Source organism: Hemiscyllium ocellatum, chromosome 9 (genome assembly GCF_020745735.1).
Source record: "Hemiscyllium ocellatum isolate sHemOce1 chromosome 9, sHemOce1.pat.X.cur, whole genome shotgun sequence".
NCBI lineage: Eukaryota > Metazoa > Chordata > Chondrichthyes > Orectolobiformes > Hemiscylliidae > Hemiscyllium > Hemiscyllium ocellatum.
Window position 1 is genome coordinate 90,288,609 of NC_083409.1, and position 27,132 is coordinate 90,315,740.

General features: G+C 41.6%; 1 protein-coding gene across 2 annotated transcripts in view; it reads right to left on the reverse strand.

The window, feature by feature from the left end:
- The window catches only part of LOC132819150 (elongation of very long chain fatty acids protein 1-like), a 78,539-nt gene extending 58,017 nt beyond the window's left edge, over positions 1 to 20,522 (reverse strand). Inside the window, exon 1 of one of the 2 annotated variants that reach the window (XM_060830559.1) lies at positions 20,420 to 20,522. The gene's annotated coding sequence lies outside the window, so the exon portion shown is untranslated. The remainder of the gene's footprint in view (positions 1 to 20,419) is intronic. The other variant, XM_060830556.1, reaches the window with a different exon arrangement.
- Positions 20,523 to 27,132: the final 6,610 nt, after the last annotated feature.

Sequence of the window (27,132 nt, forward strand, 5' to 3'; positions counted from 1 at the left end):
AATCTTTCATTCTAGGTAGGACTCATTCTCAACCCACTGAAATTGGCCCTCATTCAGCTAATTACTTTTACTGGAGATTGCTTATCTATAGTTAACCCAAACCCATGATACTATGACAACAAGTGTTCCCTTGCTTGCACTTACTTACTGTGCACAAAATAAAAAGCTAAACAAACGATTGTGGGGGTAGAGTCCTTAGGTACATTTTAAAGGTGGACATTGATTCTTGGTCAGCAATGGGGAGAAAACCAACAACGGTTACAGATAGGTACAAGGAATGCTGGATTGGTGGTGGGGGGAGGGGGGGTGGGGGGAGGGAGGAGGGAGGAAGAGAAAGAAAAGAGATGAGGAGAGAGAAATGCCAAGAACCAAAATTTACCTGAAAAGCTGTTACTCCATTATTGACCACCAATTAATGGAAACAACAAAAAAAAAATGGACCAAATGGTGCAGTTGCTTCCCTGGTCTCAGCAAATAGATTCCAGCCTTGACAACTTCCTCTCTCCAGCCCAGTATTGCCATCCCTATCATCTTCTAGTTCACTTATTTTCTTGAGCACCTCATTTCAGTAATATTTAGAATTCAGTGCTGCCTTTTAAAATAGATCTACTTTGTTTTCTCTGGTTTCCAAAAATTAGAAAAAAGGTCATACTTTAGGCTCAAAATGTGTTGAATATTCACAGTACATTTCCTACTATCCATGTAGCAAGTTGATTGGATTATTACTCAGCAAATGGGTACCAGGTAACAGTACACCAGAATACATTCACAATGCTAGTCATGAAGGATCACAGATTAATTGTGCTAAAAGACAGGAGGAGTACAAGTTCAAATAAACAGGCAGTTATGAAAGTCAGTCATTTGTGGAAGATTCAAATTAAAGGAGTTCAGCTCAAGCACCTTACAGCAAAATAAAAAGACCATTTAACTGCTCAAAAGTTTAAGCAGGGAGGCATAACCTTGGAGTGATCAAGCACCTTACTAGGTTTAAAAAGCCTCCTCAAACAAGTGTGCACACCTTTTATATGCAGACTGAGGGAAGAGAGATTGGCCTTTCTCTAAGCAGAGGCTGAGGAATGACCTTAGAGGTTTACAAAATCTGAGGGACAATGAATAGAGAAAATAGCCATCATCTTTCCCCCAGGGTAGTTTTGGACTCTACCCTGAGAGGGCATAGATGTAAGGAGAGAGGGGAAAGATTTAAAAAAGGGATCACTTTTTCAAGCAGATGGTGATATGTATGGTGTGAGCTGCCAGAAAGTTGTGGAGGCTAGTACAGTTACAACATTTAAAAGGCATCTGGATGGGTACATGAGTATGAATGGTTGAGGACATATGGGCCAAGGACTGAAATAGAACTAGATTAGTTTAGGATCTGATTGGCACAGATGAGTTGGACCAAAGGGTGTTTCCATGCTGTATAACTGACTGACCGCCAGATAAATGTTGCTAGGATGAAGTGAGGTCTGCAGTCGACAGTGTGGTGCTGGGAAAGCACAGGTCAGGCAGCATCTGAGATGCAGGAGAATCGACATTTCAGGCATAAGCCCTTCATCAGGGATGTATTGCTGTAAGCCTTGCAATTTGACAGAACACATTAAAGTGAAGCTTAGAGTTCCAAAAAGAACCACGTTTAACTCTTTTCTCCCTCCAGATACTGCCAAGTCTGAGTTTGTATAGGTGTGAAGAATCATGACATTGTTATTAGGAAGCGTTCTAAAGTGCACAGAAGCCATATCAGCTTTAGGTATGGTTTCTATTTATGCTGTATGCAAAATTTAAATTAAAAGTTGACAAAAAAGGTTGAAATACTACTCAGATAAGAGCTTAAAATAAAAAGTGAAAATGGAGTGATTTACATAGTATTTATTGACATTTGGAAAGTTGAGGGATTGAATGTGTTTCAAATAGTAAAAGAATGTGACTAAATGGAGTGTAGTTATTTCCTTGATCAGAAGAGTCTAGAACACGGAGACAAATGACAGCTAAACCTTTCTGAAAGAACATGGAAACAGATGACAGTGACCTGTATATTCTAACCAGGGGGACTTCTTACTCATTGTTCCAATAGTTCACAGCACAAGTGTTTCCTGTGTTGCTGGGAAAAAAAAAGGAAAAACAGGAAGTAAAGTTTACAGGAAAATGATTTGGACACTAAGATGTTAGAAATTAAAGAGGAAATCAGCTTCTTACTCTAAAGAGTCATCAGGCAAAGCCACAATTTATTGGAATAAGCATGCAATAAAACAAACTGCTGTTTCTCTTCCTCTTATTTGCAGCCTACTCAGTTTCACTTTAAATTAGAGAGCTGGACACAGTCTGGAATTTGATCAAAAGGCAGCTTGTGGCTCGAATCCTATTGGCATGCCAGGCGGGTGAAAGGGGACAGCCTTCCTCCAAACATCGCTCACACAACATCCTAATTGTGTAAACTGAAAGAACCTCCAGCAGATGGCATTTCTATATCAAAGGCCACATGCCTTCAGAGGCTTGGCAGGGCACGACATCATTCCCATTACCTCCCCATGTCCGATCCTGGATTTGGGTGCGACAGTCCTCTGACCACTTCACTCCTTGTCCCTTTCAAAAGGAAAATGAAAAGAAAAATGTCTCTATCCACCACCCTTGTGATTGCCAAGTGCACGCAACCATAATTCACATCCTTATTTTTCTCCTCTCCTTTCCCCCACCCCCCCCAAGTAAAGGAAGCCATCTGGTGAAGGGACCACTGCAGTCTTTCCAAAAGAGAAAAGGATTTGGAGATAACCAACCTATATTAAACTGCCAGTTGATAAAGCAACATAAAATTATACATGTTTATGGAAAGATGTATAGAGTTCAACACATCTTGAAATATTACTGTAGCAAAAGCAAAAGGGAGAAAAGAGTGTGGTGCAGTAGTTTTAAGTTTTAGTTTTTTGAAAAAATTTGACAAACATCCAGAAGGGTTCCATAAGAGAAGAAAAATCATCTTTAAACAAAAGGAAGGTTTTCTGCAGTCCCCTCAAAATAGATTTAAACACTTCAGGGAAAAAGAACAGCTTTCCATCTAAATATTTTATGTAGGTTTCTGCCAATATTAAAATCTGAATGCATCTTTTCAATCAATCATTTAAACAATGCTGAAGTTACCCCTCCCATACATTTCTCCAAAATGCACATTCTACATTCCTAGAAGCCCACTCCACAGCCCTCACATCAGGCCCAATTCCAGGAGAGTTTAATTTATTGCATACTTTTCCACACTTATCCACAGTATGAGGAATTGCTCTGCATGCAGTGATTCCATAGGCTGTCGTGTGCACAATTCTAATTTCACAGGAAATGTTGAGACTTCATTCTGATGGCAAACATGCCACATGTGCATGGACTTGTCCAGATAAGAGGATATGAAGCTAATCTAGAATGGACTGGACACCATTAAAGACAAAAAAAGTGTCCAAAGTGATCCATGTTGAATTTTAAGAAAAACTAATGTAGATTTTCCAGCATCTACAGTTAGTGCTGAAAATGCTTAGCAAGCCTGACAACAAATTAGTTTGACTAAAATAGTATCCCAACATTAAATTCAAACACTATCAGTCCCTGGTGAAGCAGGCAACATTGAAGTAGCCACAATTTAAAATCAAACTGCTTGGATGGGGTTCTAAAACCTTAACCCATTAAGGAGGGAGCAGTTTATGGAGCAAACATTTTAGTTGTGAAACAATACATGTCCTCAACAATGCTGTCACGTTGTGCTTTTTCAGGCTGGGGACGATACAGCATGTGCCACTTGTGACCAGTTTATTTTAGCCGTTTACTGTTAAAGATGGGGAAGTAGAAGACATTGATCAAAGATCAGAGGAAACTACAGAAGCAATTTTAGGTTCATGTTTAGTCATCAACTGCAAGCCTTGGGCAATGGCACCCCAAGGGTCCCAAGTCAAAATGGATGAGGAATTTCTCACATTACCTCATCATGAGAAATATAACCTCAGGCAATACAATATAGAGTAGGAACAGATGATCGTCAGGTAAACATCATGGGTCAGACATCACTTGTATTATTCTACAATGTGCCAAACAACAAAGAACTTTTTAGCTTAATAACCAAAAAGTTATTACACAAAACGCCTCAACATTTGAAATGGTTACAACCCAAAGATGTAGGAAGAGGAAAAAAAAGACAAGTGTGCAAAAGCCCTAACAGAAACAAGCTTTAGTTTTTCTTCAAATGGCATTTGAAAACTAATGGAAATTTGTTCTCATCTTTCAAGTGCTCTCCCACGGTGGCACAGTGGTTAGCACTGCTGCCTCACAGCACCTGAGACCCGGGTTCAATTCCTGACTGTGTGGAGTTTGCACGTTCTCCCCGTGTCTGCGTGGGTTTCCCCCGGGTGCTCCGGTTTCCTCCCACAGTCCAAAGATGTGCGGGTCAGGTGAATTGGCCATGCTAAATTGCCCGTAGTGTTAGGTAAGGGGTAAATGTAGGGGTATGGGTGGGTTTCGCTTCGGCGGGTCGGTGTGGACTTGTTGGGCCGAAGGGCCTGTTTCCACACTAAGTCTAATCTAATCTAATCTAATCTAGATTATCTCAATAATAGGTCATTCAGCTCTGGTCAAAAATGCAAGAGAGAAGCTTCAATTAAGTTACTTTCATACGTGAGGTGCGGTCAAACTTCAGGATGCCTTAAACAAGTTTGGACCCAAATTAAGTACTTGACAAGTGTAGCCATGGCTGCATGAGAACTCCAGTCACTAGCATAACCGAGCAACCGGTTTTAGTGAAGTTGCCTTGGGGTAACGTGCCCAGGACACAGGGGAATCTTTCAACTTAAATATTGCAACATTATTCAACACCACAAAGCTCCACAGTTTTAAAATTGTGTAATGGAATCTTGTTAGATTAAACATATGGCCATCATCTTGATGATTTATAATCATACTTCTAGGCAGAATGAGTTATTTTGGGAGGAAGGGGTGAAGTGAGAACAGTCAACTTTTCAGAATTATAGGCCCCAGGATTACTGATGCTCTTTTAACTGGCCTTAACACTAAGGCTGCCAGTGAGCAAAGACACTTCACAGTAAAATTCAATTATTGAAAAAATGAGACACTATTACAGTAAACATGTATGCCAAGGCTTTCCATTTCTGCATTCAATAATGTCAGACCATTTATTGTTCTTTAAAATAATTCAGGCAGCTGTGTTTCTATAACAGTTAAGCTATTGTCCACATAAAGAAGAAGTTGTTCTGATGTATAACAAGCCAGAGTAATCTGCATTGTTAAGGCTGAAGCGAACTGGTTAGATACTGCATTGCAAAGTGCCTCCTACAAGGACGTTGCTCCATTCACGTCATTAATCTAGCTTTTTCACAAAGCTCCTATTTCATTATGATCTAGATCATACAATTTGAATCAGTGATGGGATTAGTTGTATGCTAACAAAAACATTGGATGGGAAGAACAAGTGGGGGAAGGAAATAACTGGATTTAACATTTTCACAGAAAATAAAGTGTAGAGTGTCACCCTTTACGTTTATTAACCGAGTAGATGTGATGGTACAAAACTGAAGAAAAAAGTCAGCCCAGAAGTGAAAGTGGCAAACTGGTCTATTCAAGTGCATAGAAGCATCAATGTTATATTAGAACAACGATTATTAGCAATATTCCTCTCAAACAGCATCATTATTGGTCATTTCTTAGTATAGAAAGTTTATCCACAAGCTAGCTACTAACCCTGCTGAAATGTTCAAAGGAATACAAGTTAATGTCTTACACCACAGAACACACCAGATGGCCTCCTTCTTTAGAAACCGCAATTTCCCTTCCCACGTGGTTAAAGATGCCCTCCAACGCATCTCGTCCACATCCTGCACCTCTGCCCTCAGACCACACCTCTCCAACCGTAACAAGGACAGAACGCCTCTGGTGCTCACCTTCCACCCCACCAACCTTCACATAAACCAAATCATCCGCCGACATTTCTGCCACCTCCAAAAAGACCCCACCACCAGGGATATATTTCCCTCCCCACCTTCTGCAAAAACCGTTCCCTCCGTGACTACCTAGTCACGTCCACGCCCCCCTGCGACCCACCCTCCCATCCTGGCACTTTCCCCTGCCACCACAGGAACTGTAAAACCTGTGCTCATACCTCCTCCCTTACCTCTATCCAAGGCCCTAAAGGAGCCTTCCACATCCAAAGTTTTACCTGCACATCCACTAATATCATTTATTGTATCCGTTGCTCTCAATGCGGTCTCCTCTACATTGGGGAGACTGGGCGCCTCCTAGCAGAACGCTTTAGGGAACATCTCGGACACCTGCACCAAATCAACCACACCGCCCCGTGGCCCAACATTTCAACTCCCCCTCCCACTCTGCTGAGGACATGGAGTTCCTGGGCCTCCTTCACCACCGCTCCCTCACCACCAGACGCCCGGAGGAAGAACGCCTCATCTTCCGCCTCAGAAGACTTCAACCCCATGGCACCAACGTGGACTTCAACAGCTTCCTCATTTCCCCTTCCCCCACCTCATCCTAGCTTCAAACTTCCAGCTCAGCACTGTCCCCATGACTTGTCCGGACTTGTTCAACCGGCTTATCTTCTTTTCCACCTATCCACTCCACCCTCTCCTCCCTGACCTATCACCTTCATCTCCTCCCCCACTCACCCATTGTACTCTATGCTACTCTCTCCCCACCCCCACCCTCCTCTAGCTTATCTCTCCATGCTTCCAGCTCACTGCCTTTATTCCTGAAGGGCTTTTGCCCAAAACGTCGATTTCGCTGCTCATTGGATGCTGCCTGAACTGCTGTGCTCTTCCAGCACCACTGATCCAGAATGGAGGAAAACTCTAGAAAACGCATATTAGGCTGAATTTCCAAGATGAAGAACTTGCTTACATGGGAGAGAGATGGAGTAGACCTGTCTTATGATATGCCTGTGCCTGGAGTTTGAAAACCTGCAGTTGATGGTCTACAGGTTGAATATATGTTTGTTTTGGCTGGAAAACTTAGTAAAAGGAGGATTGGTCTCAACCTCAGGTTGACCACTTGGGCAATAGGGATGCTGTGTCATCAATATGCTTAACTAAGGTGATCAGATTTCAGGGAATCAAGGAATGGTAAGTACAGCAAGACCAACATTCAAATGTAGTCATGGCTGAGCCAAGCTGAAATGTTTACACCTATTTCAATATGAAATTGATTAATTAATCAGTTTACATGTGAACTGTATGCATGCACTAGAGTAAATTTGCTGTTTTCTTATTCCTGGGCTGTTTGCACTCACCCCACTTCAATACAAATACAGCATTCTGCTTTGCTAAGCATGGTTAGCGTTCCCAAGACAGTTTATCCTCTAAACTGAACTGCTTTAGGATAGTGGACTTTTTAAAAATCACCATACTTGTGGTAAATGGTTTTCTAATCAATTGCTAGGTTATTTCAAAGTTGCAGATGGGTAGACAAGAATCAGTTGAGGGGGTACAGTAGAAATAGTGCATTTTCTTCCCTGAAGATTCATTGACTCAGTCAACAAAATCAGACAGGGAGCATGGTAGGTTACAGCGGGATATAGATAAGTTGCAGAGCTGGGCGGAAATGTGGCAAATGGAATTCAATGTAGCTAAGTGCGAAGTCGTTCACTTTGGTAGGAATAACAAGATGATGGATTACTGGGCTAATGGTAGGCTACTTGGTAGTGTGGATGAGCAGAGGGATCTTGGTGTCTATGTACACAGATCTCTGAAAGTTGCCACCCAGGTAAATAGTGCTGTGAGGAAGGCATATGGTGTACTGGGCTTTATTGGTAGAGGAATTGAGTTCCGGAGTCCTGAGGTCATGTTGCAGTTGTATAAGACTCTGGTGAGGCCTCATCTGGAGTATTGTGTGCAGTTTTGGTCGCCATACTATAGGAAGGATGTGGAAGCTTTAGAACGAGTGCAGAGGAGGTTTACCAGGATGTTGCCTGGAATGGTAGGAAAATCTTATGAGGAAAGGCTGAGGCACTTGGGGCTGTTCTCATTGGAGAAGAGAAGGTTTAGGGGAGATCTGATAGAAGTGTATAAGATGATTAGGGGTTTAGATAGGGTAGATACTAAGAATCTTTTACCGCTAATGGAGTCAGGTGTTACTAGGGGACATAGCTTTAAATTAAGGGGTGGTAGGTATAGGACAGATGTTAGGGGTAGATTCTTCACACAGCGGGTTGTGAGTTCATGGAATGCCCTGCCCGTATCAGTGGTGAACTCTCCTTCTTTATGGTCATTTAAGCGGGCATTGGATAGGCATTTGGAAGTTATTGGGCTAGTATAGGTTAGGTAGGATTCGGTCGGCGCAACATCGAGGGCCGAAGGGCCTGTACTGCGCTGTATCCTTCTATGTTCTATGCCTCAGTCAGATGTACAGCATGGAAACAGACCCTTCAGTCCAACATGTCCATGCCAATCAGATATCCCAACCCAATCTAGTCTCACCTGCCAGCATCCAGCCCATATCCCTCCAAACCCTTCCTATTCATATACCCATCCAAATGTTGCAGTTATAAGCCTCCACCACTTCCTCTGGCAGCTCATTCCATACACATACCACCCAGTGAGAAAAAGTTGCCCCATAGGTCTCTTATATCCTTCCCCTCTCACCCAAAACCTATGCCCTCTAGTTCTGGACACCCCAACCCTCAATTTTGTAAGCCTCTATAAGATCACCCCTCAGCCTCTGACTCCAGGAAAAACAGCCCCAGCCTGTTCAGCCTCTCCCTATAGCTCAAATCCTCCAACCCTGGCAACATCCTTGTAAATCTTTTCTGAACCTTTCAAGTTTCACAACATCTTTCCAATAGGAAGGAGACCAGAACTGCATGCAATATCCCAACAGTGGCCTAACCAATGTCCTGTACAGCCGCAACATGACCTCCCAACTCCTGTACTCAACACACTGACCAAAAGGAAAGCATACTAAACGCCGCCTTCCCTATCCTATCTATATGCGACTCCACTTTCAAAGAGCGATGAACTATGGAAAATAAAGAACATGAAAGCATAGGAAGTGTTAAAGCATGAAGACCACTGGCAATCTGTAGAAGGCAAGATGGGATAACCATAGTGGAGAACACTTACACCAATTAGCAGAGGAAGGTAAAGGCTGAAAGATCACCATGGTGAGATGAGATAAGTAATAAAGCAAGTTTCTCTGTTAAGTGTCATTATGACAAGATCGGGACCATAAGTATTTGGGACATGACATTAAAATATCTAGTAATTAGTAGAGTCATCTTGAGACAGGAAACTATAGTAATAGATGGAATAGCTAATATCTATCATGATAGGTTAGTCTTGAATAGAAAGATTACTGTAGCAGAGTTAGCAATAAATATGTAACTGACATTAGAATAACATTAAGTAGAATGTACAACTAAAGAGATAATGAGAACTAACATCACTGGTTTATTGCATAGTGGAGAGGTACTTTGATTAATATAGTTGGACATGCTGATAAGCTAACAGAAACATGATAAAAAATATAAAAGTCCACAGACTGAGGTTCAGGGGCATTTGAGAATCTGCTTTCTCAGTGTTAAGGTTTCTGTTTGCAAATAAAAGACTTACTTCTTGAACTCTGCAACTCCTGGTGATCCTCTTTTCTCTACAACAGAACCTGCACTCCAAGGCCTTTGTTCAACAATATTCCCTAGGACGTTATCAAGTGCAAGTCCTGCTAAGATTTGCTTTCCCAAAGTGCAGCACCTCGCATTTATCCGAATTAAACTCCATCTGCCACTTCTCAGCCCACTGGCCCATCTGGCCAAGATCCTGTTGTAATCGGAGGTAACCTTTGCTGTACATCACACCTCCAATGTTGGTGTCATCTGCAAACTTGCATGCCAATTCTTACAAAACTTGAATTTAAACTCAAATCAGGATTACTGAACTCTATGGTATGACTTTAATCTCGATAGCTTAATTGAAGCAAGCAATGGTTCATCTATACCTTCAGCAAAATGCTGGCTGCAGTTTCACAGGAAATAAATCTGGTGACGTCAATATAAATATTAGACTTTCATCTCTACCTTATGGACGCCAAGGTGTACAAACCATGAGGGAAAAGTGAATTGCATTCAGGGCTGTGCAGTAGTCAAGTAGTACAAGAAATGGATTATTAGTCAGTCATGAAATTGACCATTTTGACCAGTGCAGAGAAGCACTATGGAGGACAAAGCATATTGAAGTAATTTAAAAAGGAAATTGTGGAAGAGGCACATAAGCAGCAGTCTGGTGGTAATATTTTCAATGTGCTTTGAGGAGAAAGATTAGCTTGGGATCCTCAAAGTAATTGCAAGTAGACTTGGCAGGGGGGGGGGGGGGGTGGAAAGGAGAATGCTAATTTCAGGACAGTATAAGATAATCATAGCCCAGATTTCTAAAGTTAAGTAAAGGCAAAAGATGAACTAAAATGCTACTTTATGGGAATGTAGCCCAGGGGGTTTGCTGCTAAGGTCATATTCTGCATTCCAGACTTTAATTGGAGAGTCATGATTCTTATCACAATCCTGTGACTTGTACTGCAACAACACCAAGTTCCCCACAGGTCAGTAAAAGAGTTCCATAGACATCCCCCCCATACACATTTTTCTTTCAGTACTAGTCATGTCAGACCTCAAAAGAGAAAGGTCACTTTTTAAAAAAAAAAATCCACAATCTTGGCATAAAACACTCCCCACTGATGCAGTAATCTAGAGTTAGAATCCAACCTCATTCATGACAAACGTAGCAGGTTGCATCTACCTTGTCTCACTAAAACATGGTAAGCCATGTGATAGGGCAAGGGGTGGGTCCAGGTGGAACACTCTTCCAAAGGGTCAGTGTGCACTCAAGGGGCCAAATAGTTTGCTTCTGCAATATAGGATTCAATGATTCTTTGGAGAACAACTTAGAACAAGAGAACTTCATCTTGAAGGCAGTCTGCTCTTGTTTGAGGCTTTTTTTATTTTAAAAAAAAAGGGTTAAATCTCTCAAAAGCCAGAACATGTGCTGAGGATACTTTGAAGGCAGGTTGCACTTGCTGTCAAGAATAAAGTTATGGGTAAGTCCATATGGATTTGATGCCATAATCATTCAAACATGATCTTATTAAAATGGTGGAGTAAGTAGAGTTGCCAAAAGGTCTACTCCTAATTCCTCTTCACAGAAGTTACCAGACCTGCTGAGTGTTTCCAGCATCTAGTATTCTGCCTTTGCTTTGTCAACTTGTGAAATAAAATGCTTTCTATTAGCTTCAAATCCTGGGCATAATTACAGGAAAAAATATACAAAATTAAAATCAACCAGTTTGTCAAAGAGGGAGGCACAGTTGAAGATTTTTGGTCAAACTGTTTGGTGTCATGTGGTCACTAACCACACAACATTGGAATGTGAACAATATATTAGAATATGAATACACCACAGTAAACTCAGCAGCCAACTGACTTTAATCATATTCATGAAATATCACTCCTTCCCCCCCCTCTACCCCCATGAAGCATGGGACCTCATCTGTTGAGAATTGGTTTATCACAAAAAAAATTTCACTCCAACTGGAAGAGAAAGTAAGATTGCTTTCATTTATAAAATTGCCTAAGTATTTTAAATGAGGAATATTGCTTTCTTGGACATTCTGTGCGTGGACAAGGTTGGAGAAGACACACATTGGCATAGCACTCATGTGCTACTCTGTAGAGGCAGTGCTGGAGACTAAAAACAATTGATAAAAGGTGAAGTGAATGTTCAAATATATCACCACTTTTCTGTAAGTAAGTACTGCATTAATGGCAAACTCCAAACGCAAAGAAACTGGATAGTATTCAAAACTAAGCAACTCTGCATCTTACCCTCAATTCAGACTAATACTTCTCATATCCAAGATACAGACATGCTCAGATCACTAAGTTTGTTAAAATACAAAAAAAACCATGAATAGGTCACATTATTGCACTGATCACCCATCCAAGCATTAACTAAAAACGAGAGTGATTAAAAACAGCCAATACTAATGTATAGAATTGGAATTATTAAATTCAACTCAAATTCATCCTCAAATTTGACACCTGGTGCCCAGTCCAGGTACATTGCCAATAATAATGTAAATACATACCCCCTTTATACTCGAGTAAAGGGCACCACTGGGAGAAGTTCACCCCTTTATTGAATTTGAGGCTGTAAGTGGGAAAAGCTGGAAACTACACAGCCAGACTATAGGAGTAAAGAAAAGGCTTGCAGGTTTAAAAAAATAAACAGCATCTTTCAAATGTTAGTTCAAGCAGTCCAAAAGTGGAAAGTTGTCACTACTCCCAGATACAATATACAAAAAGGCAACGTCAATTTTTCTTCAGGGTGGGGGGAAAGCTGGTGAAGGTTAGGAATGTTGATTTTAAGTCACACTGAGACCTTCTGCCCGGTCATTAAACTTGTGGCCAAGATTGATTTCTTTTTACAAGATTTCCTTCTAGTTCCATAGGAATTGATTAAGATCAAATTTGTGCTGTGTAGCTAGGATAGTAGCATTTAAACATACATATCTATTTGGTTCACTTCAAAATAGAATTAATTTTAATCCTCCAAAGTTGATTCTGGAATTAATCACAAGCATAATTGAAGAGCACAAGCTTCTAAACTAGCTGTGCCAAAGTCCCCTTTGAAGAATCTTAAATCTTGCAGTATACAAGACTTAGTCTGGAAACAATTGCAGGTTTGACAATGGTTTATCAAAGTGGTTCTCAGAAAATTGTACAAGCTGGATATTAAAGGGCAAAGTTTATTTCTTTAGGTTATTCAGCTTCATTCACTTCAAATACAATAATGTGTTTCTTCACCTTGCTGGCCTCCCTAAAACGTCAATATGTCCCAACATTCGGTTTTACTCAAAGCATATAGTTTCCAGGTATTTAATGTCTCTTCGTCAAGGAACTCCAGCATTGGCTAGAACAAATCCTTCAGACGTAGGTGCGACTTGCCAAACTATTCATCCAATAACAAAACCGGACAGTAACAAACCAGCTTCTCTACATAAACTCACTTGCCACATCCAGCAGGATGGACTTGAACTTAGTTATAAAAGCAAGTCTAACAGGATTTTAGGAATATTGGCCTTGCAACAGAGGCAACCTTAGAAATTTAAAGATATGAGGGGAATTGATAAAGTGAATGGTCAAGGTTTTTTCCCCTGGGTGAGTACAAACCTAGGAGGACAAAGATTGAAGGTGAAAAGATAGATTTAAACAGGGACCCAAGTGGCAATTTTTTTCCAGAGGGTGGCACATGTATGGAACAAGCTGCCAGAGGAAGGGAAGGCTGGTACAGTTACATGTAAAGACATCTGGATGGGTGTATGAATTGGAACAGTGGAGGGGGATATGGGCCAAATGCTGACAAATGAGACTAGATTAATTTAGATACCTGGTCAGCATGGACAAGTGGGATCAAAGGACCTGTTTCCAAGCTGTAAACAGACTAATTCAACAAATTTAGATATTTATGGATAAGGACAAGAGTGGACCTCAAATGGTGTTAAACTTTGGCAGGCAAGGGGGCAATTACAATCAAATTAGGCAAATAGAGAATATGAGTTGGGAGCAGCTGTTTGAGGGTAAATCCACAATGCAGAAGTCTTTTAAAAGACAAATTGATTAGGGTGCAGGACAGGCATGGCAGGATTCAGGAACTTCAGATGACTGGGGAAATAATCAACTGTCAAGAAAAAGCATACCCAAGGTCTAGGCAACTAAAAGCATTTCATATCCCTCCAAATGGGGAGGGAGGGGGCTAAATGGGGATACATAGAACAGTAAAGCACAGGAACAGGCTCTTCAGCCATGGGTGTACTGACCATGACACCAAATTAAACTAATCCCTTCTGTCTGCCCTTGGTCCATATCTGCCCATTCCTTGCATATTTGTGCACTTATCTAAAAATCACGTAAATGCCCTTATCATGTCTACCTCCAACACCACCCTTGGTACTGTACTGCAGATTCCTATCACTCTTTAAAACCCTGCCCTTCATCTCCGTTGAACTTACCACCCTTAACTGCATGCCCTCTAGTAAGATATTTCAACCGAGAAGACCCTGACCAATCCTATCTATGCATTTCAATTTTGTAGCCCTCTAGCAAGTCTCCACCATTCCAGAAAAGAAAACCACCCAGGTTTTTCTAGCCTCTCCTTAAAGCTCATATCCTCTAAACCTGGAAGCATTCTGGTACACCTCTTCTGCACCTGCTCGAAAGCCCCCACGTCTTTCCTATAAGGTGGCAACCAGATTGAACACCATATTAAGTGAGGCCTAAACAAAACCAAGTTCATTAGCCAATACCAATTCATTATGGCCCCTCCTCTTGTTGGACTATCCACACTGTTTTCAAGAAACCCTCTTGTATGTATTTAAATTCTGCCTTGTCTAGGCCTCTTGCTCAATCAATACTGGGAAAAATCACTCACTGACAACTCATCTTTCCATAACCAGTCTATATTTTGTTCCTTAATGTCTTGGTTGAGGAACCCATTGTATAATCCTATTAGTGTGATTGCACCCATCTTTACTTTGACTTCAATCTCAATGGATGAGCCCTCCAGTATGCCCTCCAAGAGGGAAGCATGACATTCTCCTAATTAGTAATGCAACTTCTCTACCTCTTACCTTCCTCTATCTCAAAAAAGAGAGGGAATAGTGTTAGAACTGTCTAAACATCCAGAAACATGCCAAGACCAGTTTTACATTCAAAAACAAGGTTACTTAGTGTGGAAATAGGCCCTTTGGCCCAACAAGTCCACACTGACCCTCTGAAGAGCAACCCACCATGACCCATTCCCCTACATTTACCCCTGACTAATGCACTTAACACTGGATAATTTAGCATAGCCAATTCACCAACTGCACATTTTTGGGCTGTGGGAGGAAACCGGAGCACCCGAAGAAAACCCACACTGACAAGGAGAATGTGCAAACTCCACACAGACCGTTGCCAGAGGTGGGAATTGAACCCTGATCCCTGGCACTGAGAGGCAGCAGTGCTAACCACTGAGCCACCGTGCCACCCCAAACCTGAATGAACAAGTCAATGACTAAAAAATATTCTGTCACAGGACATAGTTGACACTGGATCTTACTGCCTGTCCCCAATTGCCCTCAAGGTGGTGGTCAGTTACTTTCTTGAATCACAGCAGTCTATTCATGTAAGTACACCCACATGCTGCAAGGGAGGAAATGTAATCAAAGCCAGAAATTTACAGCTTTCAAAAGGAAGCCTTGATGCAAATTTATTGTATATTCAAAAATTTGAAATTGCTTTCCATTGTGAAAATTAAATTCAATTTGGAAAGTGATGTCTTAATGAAGAAATATTTAGAAAAGGGAGATCTTAATGGCTTTTTTGGCTAACTCATTTGTCTAGCACCAGTGCCCTTAGATCATTCTCAAGTACCTCACAGCAGCCAAAATATTGGTGAGCACAGCCAATGTACACAAATTCCCACGATACCAATGGTACAATTGATCAAGTCAAAACAAACTTAACTCAGCTCCAGTAGAAAAAACAGCACTTCAAGTCACTAGCATCCACAGTATTTCTCCAGGATGGTTGAACCAATAATAGTTAAAGCAATTTGGGTTCCAAGACCTCAGTACAATAAGGGAATATGGTCATATTAAAAAAAGATAGAGGAAGTGGTCATGACTGGTGTTGGAACATAAAAGTAGTTCACTTAACCCCCCAAACCTGTTTAACCTTTCTTTTGAAACCTTAGCTCCAGGAGACCCAACTTTTCTTCAAATCATTTAGCCAAATCACCAGCTGAAGAGTTAATAGATCCATCAATCACCATTTCAAAAACAAAATGAAGCTACAATTCAAAAAAGTGGGGGGAGTGTAGCATTTTAAGGTATACCTGCAGGTTAAGATATACTCCACCAATTACTAGATATTCCTATCACACCAATGAAAAGGCAACTTTTCAAATCAAAACACCTTGTTAGCATACTCTTACCACCACCACCACCCCCCCCCCCCCCCACCCACCCAGCCCATCCCCAGGGAATAAAGCCATACAGTCTGAAATTTCTCAATTTCACCATTGAGTCCTGGATCATACTGGCAAGTAAACCTACACCTGAGATCATTACATCTGGTCAAAAGTTTGAGGCCCAGAATTGGTTACAGGATTTTGGCAATGGTTAAACTAGGACTTTGTAGCTATAGCACAACTTCTACTAGTGTGGTCTGCACTCCATCCACTTTGTTGGTGGATTTCAATCGGTTAGTGTGTGCTTGGACCCCACCACCTTCCTTTCTCTATCTGAAGTATTTGCACTTCTAGTTGTATAGCTTCATTAATAAATTGTTCCAATCTATCCTTCAGATAGAAAGCAATAGTTAAATCAAGTCACAAATTGAAATCCATTCACTACAGTTTGTTTAGTTAATCTATACCTAACTTACACTTAAAATCTACATTGATTGTTTGAGCAAATTTGAATGTAGTTTCCTATGCAAACTCAGGAATAAAAGACTGGTGACTAGTTCTCATTCCTGATGAAGGGCTTATGCCCGAAACGTCGAATTTCCTATTCCTTGGATGCTGCGTAACCTGCTGTGCTTTAATTAGCAACACATTTTCAACTGTGATCTCCAGCATCTGCAGACCTCATTTTTTACCTGGTGACTAGTTGAAGCCCAGTATAGTCCTTTGCGTGAAGTAGCTATTTGCATTGACAGATTACCTCCAACACAGGTCAGCAGGTAATTTCTAGAGGTCAACAGTTTGCCCTCAGTTCCATGGGCTTGAAAACTTTAGACTTTCTGGTTAACCTCTTCCAACTCATTAGTGGAAAGGTCATGCCTGATATTCCAAAGTTAATTCTGGTTATCTCTTAGGCTGAAAAGAGTATCCAAATTTACATCCTGGACATCTAGGCATCTTGAGATATGCTAAACTGAAGCCCACCTTCTGTCAAGGATGAAAATACACTTCAGCATTCCTTTCCTGAAGGCACTCAGTTCTGAATTTTTAAAATCACAATAGCCCATTATTTCTCAATTAAAAGGAAGTCTTGCTGTGACAAGTGTTCTGTCTCAATACTAACACTTATTTGCCACAAGTATTTAAAATATTTCTCCAATCCAATATTTAAGGTTACTCAGGCCATGAGATTCATAAGCTATGCATTTCTTTCCAAACAAGATGACAACATGTATCTAAACAACCAAGATCCCTTATCTGACAGAAACAATGTTGCAAATGTAACATTTACTTCCCACTTAAGCAGCATGAAAACAAGTAGCTTTAAAGAAAAACTCCAAGTACAGATCAGAAAGCATGTTGCATTTTTAAAAAAATCAAAGGAGTTTTGACAAGTTGCTAAGATGTGCCAATGGCAAGTGAGAAATGTGCCAATGGATGGTGTAGAATTTTAAAAATTTAGAATGGAGTTGACCAATGCAAAAGAATACACTGGCAACTTTTACACATGAGGCTGTCAGGAAAGCAGCTGTTCGCAAATTCCCTTCTCTCATTCTGTGCTTTTACTGCCGCAATGCTATAAACATATGGCAATTCAAGACATGGTGACCCCAAGATTTAGGTGAGGCAATGTTAATGCTGCTTATGCCAAAGAGGTGGTGGTTAAATTCTTAGAAATATAGTTAGTTCCTGACATTTAAGTAGGGCAATTAACATTTGTACCAAATATCTGCCCAAGCCTGAATGCTGCTCATGTCTTATTGCCTGGGCCACTTCAGCCATGTTACAAATGGCTGCTATCACTACAGTGAACACCCCTAGTCAGGCCTTGAAATGGATGGATGATCATTGATCAAGCAGCTGAAGAGAGCCCAAGATTCTTGAGTGCCTGCAGCGTTATAGACAGCTGAAGTGTTTTGCCTCCAACACCTTGTGCAAGGTACAATTCCAGCTATTGGTTCAGTCATTCCTCTGGCTCCTGTCAACGCAATCTAGAATTCAGCTCTTTTAACCAAGGTATGTATCAAGTGGTTTCTGGTGGAAGCCCAAATGAACATCAACAATCAGGTTATTGTGGAGCAAATGCCACTTGACAGCACTGTCAATGATACTTCCAACACTTAGTCCTGAATGGCCAAAACCTGATTATTCCTCAGGGCTGAGGGATGTGAAGGAGAAACTTGAATTGGGTTTAGTTTAATCCTGATTTCTAAATTTGTAGAGTTACACCTAGTGGCAGCTCAACTCAACAGAAAGAGTGTGCTGATCTCCACAAATTAAAGCTTCCCTTTTTGAGCTCAAATCAGCCTAGAATATTGCAGTGGAGAACCATTTAAAAAGTCAGACATCTGATAAGGAACAGAACAATCCAATTAGCCTCACTTCTGTTTGTTTCTTGCATACCTACGTTTTCTCGTTCAAATATTGATTCAACTTTAAGGCTGCTACCCAATCCATTTTCACCATCCCATACAGTGTAAACATCAAATCCTAATCTCAAAAAAGGTTTTCCTTACATCTTGGTTCTTTTGCCAATGGCAAAATATTTATGCTATCACCACCTTCAAATCTAAAGTCATTCATTTCAAAATGCCTCAAATCTCTGATCCAGTTAGCACAATTGCAGTTCTGGAATTAATACTCCTTTTTCCTGAAACCTGCAGTGTTTTGCCCAAAGTAGACATAATCCAACAAAGCCAATCTAGTGTTTTAGTTTTGCACAATTTCCTGGCTTTTTATAAAGCAAGAGAGAGCATACTAACCACTCGGTGACCAACAGTTGCATTTTTTTTTTAAAAAAAAAGACTTGCTGCATTACTTTGAAAACACAATGTTGTTGCACTAAAACAATCCATCCAGGTACAAACTCAGTGCACACTGCTGCTACTATCTACAAGATATGCTGCAAAAATTCAAAGATCCTGAAATAGCATCTTCCAAACAGGACTTCTTCCATCTAGATTATCAAGGGTAGCAAATACATGGGGAATTAGTTACCTGCAATTCTCTCCAAGGCAATCATCCTTACCTGGGCAAAGCCAAAAAAAACTTCCTGCACCATCACTAGGCCAAGTCCTGGAATTCCACTCCAAGGGCATGGGGTCTACTTACAACACATGGTCTACAGCCATTCGCCACCACCTTTAAGGTGAATCAGGGCAAACTTTCTATTCTGACCAGGTAAAAACAATGACTGCAGATTCTGGAAAAACCAGATTCTGGATTAGTGGTGCTGGAAGAGCACAGCAGTTCAGGCAGCATCTGAGGAGCAGTAAAACCGATGTTTCGGGCAAAGGGCCTTTGCCCGAAACATCGGTTTTACTGCTCCTCAGATGCTGCCTGAACTGCTGTGCTCTTCCAGCACCACTAATCCAGAATCTATATTCTGACCAGCAGGTACATCCAAGCCCCACGAGTGAAAAGTGGATTTGTGAACGCAGGTTTTCCCAAAGGCAGATGTTCCACGTTCTTGAAGATATTGGCACAGCATTTAGCAAATGCGGACTCTTTAAAAAAGTAGTCAGGGAATTTAAACTGTAAAAACAAAATTGGAAGCCAAACTTTGTCAGGGGCAGGGGAGGAGGAGAGAAAGGAGAGAGAAAAAAAATTGGTGTACACAGCATTGGGAATTCTCAAGGAGATCAAGGTATCCAAAGCAACTTTCAAAATGTCAGGAGTTATCATTAACTCAAACCTTTGAGTAACTTTGTTCAGTTACTCAAGTTCAAAAACTTAACATAGCATCGCTGAAACTTTTCTGAACAATCCTCCCCGAACAAGAATTTCTTGCCTTAGCCAAACCAATTGGGTGTGTGGCCCAACCAATCCCACGCCTGAGGATCGGGTGTTTTATCACATTTGCAACAGCGAAGGAAAGGGAGGTGCTTCAGCAAAATGAATGGAGTGTCTTCAACAGAAAGTTCTGCCGGGATATTAAAGGCCGGAAATGAGTGACAGATGGAATTCAAGTATTTTCAAACAAAAAAAAAGGGTTCTCTAAAGTCCATTCAAACCATCGTGGGGACACAGGTAGCGGCACAGTCAACCCCGTCGGAAAAAACTTAATCTTTCCAAAACGACCAAAATAAAAAAACACGCCTCAGTCCAAATAAGCACATGGAAGACAGAAACAGGAGAGAGACTGTTCAGAAAGATCGGTTTCTGAGGATCTGAAGCAGCGTTGAGTTACAGCGGATACTCACATTTAGGTTCAGGGGCTAGAAGGACAGGGAAAAAGCTGAAACCCCCCTCTTTTTGAACGCGACTTGTTACACTTCTGATCGGCCCTGAACAGAAGCCGGCTAGTCCCTCACCCTTCACCCAGCAGAGGGGAAAAAAAAACGTTGAGCAAGTAATATTAAACTCAGCCTTGCTGTGTAATCTCACTCACTCACTCACTCACTCACTCAAGGAGGAAGGCAGGACGGCTGGGTTCTTACCGGGATTCACTCAGCAGCAACTCTCACACTCGCCGCGGCTTCAGTAAAAGGAAGACAGTCCCAAAGTTAACTTGTCTGGCCCAACCCTTCGATCAGCTGATGGAGAGACGGCCCCTGAGCCGAGGGCAGGGAGTTGCCGGTTGGATGGAGAGATGAGATCAGTAAAGTGGAGGGAGGGGGGTTATACTGATGGCAATCTGAACGTTCATTTGTTAAACGGTGGGTGGGGGGGGAGGAATAAAGAGACGACCTCAAAGCGGCCGTGTCATTGACAACTTGTGACTAACAAACGCGAAAAAAAATAATATAAAGATTTACACAAGGGCTGGCAGTTCACTCCGGCCATCAGGATGAAGCAGAGAAAAAAAAGTTGGTCATATTTTCCACGTTCACATGAACGACTACCGACTGAATCATTATCGTTCTCCCTAAATTTCACGTCATTTCTTAGCGCTCATTTCTCCCGTATCTATATAGAGAGGAAAAAAATGAATTATGATCCAAGTATGGAAATGATTCAGCTCAAAAATGGTTTGGTTCAAGGTTACTGCCTCTAATTTGATATTATTTGTTGTCATGTGTATCTTGTTACAAAATACAATGAAAAGTATTGTATTTCATAGAGTTACATAGCAGTGAAACAGGCCCTTCAGTCCAATTTGTCTATGCCGACCATGTTCCCAACTAAACAAGTCCCACTTCCCTGAATTGGGCCCATTTACCTCCAAACCTTTCCTGTCTATTCTTTAAAGTTGTAACTGTACCTGCATCCACTACTTTCTCTGGTAGTTCACCCCCACATGAACCACTCACTGTGTAAAACAAGTTGCCCCTCATGTCCTTCTTACAGCTTTCTTCTCTTACTTAAAAATTTGCCTCCTACTTTTGAAAAAGACCCTTCTCATTCACCTATCCCTGCCCCTCATGATTTTATAAACCTCAATAACATCACCCCTCAAACTTCTTACGCTTCAGTGAAAGAAGACCCAGCCTTTCCTGTCTAATTTTATATCTCAAACCTTCCATCCCTAGCAACAATGTTGTAGTTGTACCAGCCTCCACCACTTCCTCTGGCAGCTCATTCCATACACGCACCACTCTCTGTGTGAAAATGTTGCCCCTTAGGTCTCTTTATATCTTTCTCCTCTCACCCTAAACCTATGCCCTCTAGTAATGGATATCCCCCACTCCAGAGAAAATACCTTGTCTATTTACCCTATCCGTGCCCCTCATGATTTTATAAACCTCTACAAGGTCACCCCTCAGCCTCTGACGCTCCAGGGAAAACAGCCCCAGCCTGTTCAGCCTCTCCCTATTGCTCAAATCCTCCAACCCTGGCAACATCTTTGTAAATCTTTTCTGAACCCTTTCAAGTTTCACAACATGTTTCCAACAGGAAGGAGACCAGAATTACACACAATATTCCAAAAGTGGCCTAATCAATGTCCTGTACAGCCACAGTATGACCTCCAAAATACTCATTTGATCCAGTTGTCTATATTTAATATATGATTCTTTCTTATTCTTGACTATATCCTCAATATCTTTATTCATCCAGCGTTCTCTACTCTTACCAGCCTTGCTCTTCACTTTATCAGGAACAAGAATACTTTTCATCAGTATTCACTGTTGCTGATGTGAATATGGAGTCACAAATGATTAGAATGGATGGCCTGGAAATATGCAGGGAAGAGGTTCTGGGAATATTGGAGAGGATGAAAATAGATAAGTCTCCTGGGCCTGATGGCATTTACCCTAGGATCCTATGGGAAGCTAGGGACGAGATAGCAGAGCCATTGGCCTGGATTTTTATGTCGTCATTGTCAACGGGAATAGTACCAGAGGACTGGAGGATAGCGAATGTGGTCCCCTTGTTCAAGAAAGGGAGTAGGGATAGCCCTAGTAACTATAGGCCAGTGAGTCTGACTTCAGTGGTGGGCAAAGTCTTAGAGAGAATGGTAAGGGATAAGATTTATGAACATCTGGATAGGAATAACGTGATCAAGGATAGCCAGCATGGTTTTGTGAAGGGCAGGTCGTGCCTCACAAACCTTATTGAGTTCTTTGAGAAGGTGACTAAGGAAGTGGACGAGGGTAAAGCAGTAGATGTTGTGTATATGGATTTTAGTAAGGCGTTCGATAAGGTTCCCCATGGTAGGCTAATGCTAAAACTACGGAGGTATGGCATTGAGGATACATTAGAGGTTTGGATTAGGAATTGGCTGGCTGGAAGGAGACAGAGGGTAGTAGTTGATGGACTATGTTCATCTTGGAGTGCAGTTACGAGCGGTGTACCACAAGGATCTGTTTTGGGACCATTGCTTTTTGTTATCTTTATAAATGATCTAGAGGAAGGGCTTGAAAGCTGGGTAAGCAAGTTTGCGGATGACACAAAAGTCGGTGGAGTTGTGGATAGTGAGGAAGGAAGTGGTAGGTTACAGCGGGATATAGATAAGTTACAGAGCTGGGCAGAAATGTGGCAAATGGAATTCAATGTAGCTAAGTGTGAAGTCATTCACTTTGGTAGGAGTAACAAGAAGATGGATTACTGGGCTAATGGTAGGCTACTTGGTAGTGTGGATGAGCAGAGGGATCTTGGTGTCCATGTACACAGATCTCTGAAAGTTGCCACCCAGGTAAATAGTGCTGTGAGGAAGGCATATGGTGTACTGGGCTTTATTGGTAGAGGAATTGAGTTCCGGAGTCCTGAGGTCATGTTGCAACTGTATAAGACTCTGGTGCGGCCTCATCTGGAGTATTGTGTGCAGTTTTGATCGCCATACTATAGGAAGGATGTGGAGGCATTGGAACGAGTGCAGAGGAGGTTTACCAGGATGTTGCCTGGAATGGTAGGAAAATCTTATGAGGAAAGGCTGAGGCACTTGGGGCTGTTCTCATTGGAGAAGAGAAGGTTTAGGGGAGATTTGATAGAGGTGTATAAGATGATTAGGGGTTTAGATAGGGTCGACACTGAGAACCTTTTACCGCTAATGGAGTCAGGTGTTACTAGGGGACACAGCTTTAAATTAAGGGGTGGTAGGTATAGGACAGATGTTAGGGGTAGATTCTTTACACAGCGGGTTGTGAGTTCATGGAATGCCCTGCCAGTAGCAGTGGTGAACTCTCCTTTATGGTCATTTAAGCGGGCATTGGATAGGCATTTGGAAGTTATTGGGCTAGTGTAGGTTAGGTAGGATTCGGTCGGCGCAACATCGAGGGCCGAAGGGCCTGTACTGCGCTGTATCTTTCTATGTTCTATAATATCTCTGAACCCTCGGTATCATACCTTTCAGGCCTCCACTTGTCAGTTGACCCTTTATCTGTGAACAGTCTATTCCAATCAACTTTTGAAAGTGTTTGTTTCATTCCCTTAAAATTTGCCTACTCCAGTTAAGAAATTTAACTTTTATGAAAGCCTTATTCTTTTCCATAACTATTTTAAAACTAATTGTATTCTGATCACTCGTGTCAAAGTGGTCTCCCACTAATACTTCAGTCACTTGCCCTGCCTTATTTCCCAAGATGTCAATTTTTGCTCCTTCTCTAGTAGAAACATTCACATTCTGATAATGAAAATCTTCTTGAACACATTTAGCAAATTCTTCACCATCCAAACATTTAACACTATAGCAGTCCCAGTTAATGTTTGGAAAATGAAAATTCCAGACTATTATACCATTATTGTTCTTCCAAATATTTACATACTTGCTTCTCAGTTTCCCTCTGACTATTGGGGGGGCCTAGAGTACAACCCCATCAAGGTGATCATTCCTTTCTTATTTCTAATTTCTACCAAGATATTTTCACTGAATGATCCCTCAGAAATATCTTCTCTAAGTACAGACTAATGTTTTCCTTAATCAAAAATGCCACCCCACTCCTTGCCTCTCTTCCTATAACGTCTAAAACCATGAACACTGAGCTGCCAGTCCTGTCCTTCCCTCAGCCAAGTTTCTGTAATAGTTATAACATCCCAGCCCCATGTTCACATACTTGCCCTGAGTTCAGCGGCCTTATCTGTAAGACCTCTTGCATTGAAATAAAAACAGTTTAATTCTTCAGAGTTACTTCCTTCTCTGACTTCCTCTTGCCTGTCTTTTCTAATTAACTTGCATTTTTATGATTCAGCACCATCTTCATCTTTCTTTCTATTTCCACTGTTACCTACAAAACCCCTAATCCCCCTCTCTAAAAGTTTACAAGCTCCTGAAATAGAATGAGCCAGGATATTGGTCCCTTTCCAGTTCAGGTGAAACCCATCCTTTCTGAACAGGTTTTTTCTGTCCCAGTAGTGATCGCAGTGATCCAAAGTACCGAATCCCTACACATTGCACCACCTCTTCAGCCACTGATTTATCGCACTAACCTTTTGCCAATGCAGAGGAAGTCTGGAGAGGAATAGTCGTGTTTGTCGAGGTTCGTCCCGAGCAGCGGCATGACTCGGGACTCCGTGCTCTACAGCCTGTTCCCTGGGACACACACTGAGATGAACATCAACTGCGCCTGGAGGATCATCAACTCGGTAAAGGACGCTCTCTGGGCGGTCTGAAACCTGTTGATCTTCCAGCTGAAGGAGTTGACCCCGACTGAGTGTTGCAGACTGGCACATTCCAAGGTGCAGGACTACGTGTTGAGGGATCCGCTGAAGCTTGGGACAGCTGCCGCCAAGGCGCAGTGGTGAAAGACCACCGTGTAACATCTGCCTGCCTAAGAAGAACAGGGGGCCACGTAGTCACTGGGGCTCTGCTGGCACCTCAGCTCAAATATAATCAGACCGACCTGTAAATAGGAATGATTACTCTGTTTTGGTATGAAAAGAAATGAAATGTTTACCTATGTACGGCATGTCCAGTTGTATAAATCAAAGTATTTATGAATAAAGTATATTTTTGAAATATAAAAAAAATCTCCCTAACCTTTTATCCTTTTCCTCATTAGAACTTGACACTGGAAGTAAACCAGAGATTGGTACTTTGATGGGTTTTTTTTAACCTTCTACCCAATCTCTTATATTCACTCTGCAAAACCTCATTTCATTATAAATTAATTCTAGCAACATGGCAAAGATAATTAGATCATGTGGAAAAGTACATACACATGGAATAGCACAAATTAAGGAAGTCAGTCAGCAATGGTAATGGTATCACAAATCTGAGATTATCAATATAAGACAATAAGACATAGGAGTGGAAGTAAGGCCATTCGGCCCATCGAGTCCATTCCGCCATTCAATCATGGCTGATGGGCATTTCAACTCCACTTACCCGCATTCTCCACATAGCCCTTAATTCCTTGTGACATCAAGATTCTATCAATCTCTGCCAAGAAGACATTTAGCGTCCCGGCCTCCACTGCACTCCGCAGCAATGAATTCCACAGGCCCACCACTCTCTGGCTGAAGAAATGTCTCCGCATTTCTGTTCTGAATTTACCCCCTCTAATTCTAAGGTGTATCCATGGATCCTAGTCTCCTCGCCTAACGGAAACAATTTCCAAGTGTCCACCCATTCCAAGCCATATGTTATCTTGTAAGTTTCTAATAGATCTCCCCTTAATCTTCTAAACTCCAATGAATACAATCCCAGGATCCTCGGCCGTTCCTCGTATGTTAGACCTACCATTCCAGGGATCATCCATGAGAATCTCCGCTGGACACGCTCCAGTGCCAATATATCCTTCCTGAGTTGTGGAGACCAAAACTGGACACAGTACTCCAAATGGGGCCTAACCAGAGCTTTATAAAGTCTAAGTAGCACAACGGTGCTTTAATATTCCAACCTTCTTGAGATAAATGACAATATTGCATTCGCTTTCTTAATCACGGACTCAACCTGCATGTTTACCTTTAGAGAATCCTCGGCTAGCACTCCCAGATCCCTTTGTACTTTGGTTTTATGAATTTTCTCACCGTTTAAAAAGTAGTCCATGCTTGTATTCTTTTTTCCAAAGTGCAAGACCTCGCATTTGCTCACATTGAATTCCATCAGCCATTTCCTGGATCACTCTCCCAAACTGTCCAGATCCTTCTGCAGCCTCCACACTTCCTCAGTACTACCTGCCTGTCCACCTAACTTCGTATCATCGGTAAACTTCGCTAGAATGCCCCTGGTCCCTTCATATATAGCAACACAACCTTCGTATGCACCATTAAACCATTTTGGAACAGATCACACACGAGTATAAACTATTTAATTGGATATTAAATATGCAGCTACAATTTTAAAAAGTAAAACCAGAACCTACTAACCCAAAACATATTAAAATGTTGTCATTTTCGACTGTAAAACAGATCTTCAACTGGAAACAACAGGAGTAAATAATCAGAGTCATAGAGTCATTGAGATGTACAGCATGGAAACAGACCCTTTGGTCCAACCCATCCATGCCAACCAGATATCCCAACCCAATCTAGTCCCACCTGTCAGCACCCGGCCCATATCCCTCCAAACCCTTCCTATTCATATACCCATTCAAATGCCTCTTAAATGTTGCAATTGTACCAGCCTCCACAACATCCTCTAGCAGCTCTTCCCATATACGTACCACCGTCTGCGTGAAAAAGTTGCCCCTTAAGTCTCTTATATCTTCCCCCTCTCACCCTAAACCTATGCCCTCTAGTTCTGGACTCCCCGACCCCAGGGAAAAGACTTTGTCTACTTATCCTATCCATGCCCCTCATAATTTTGTAAACCTTATAAGATCACCCCTCAGCC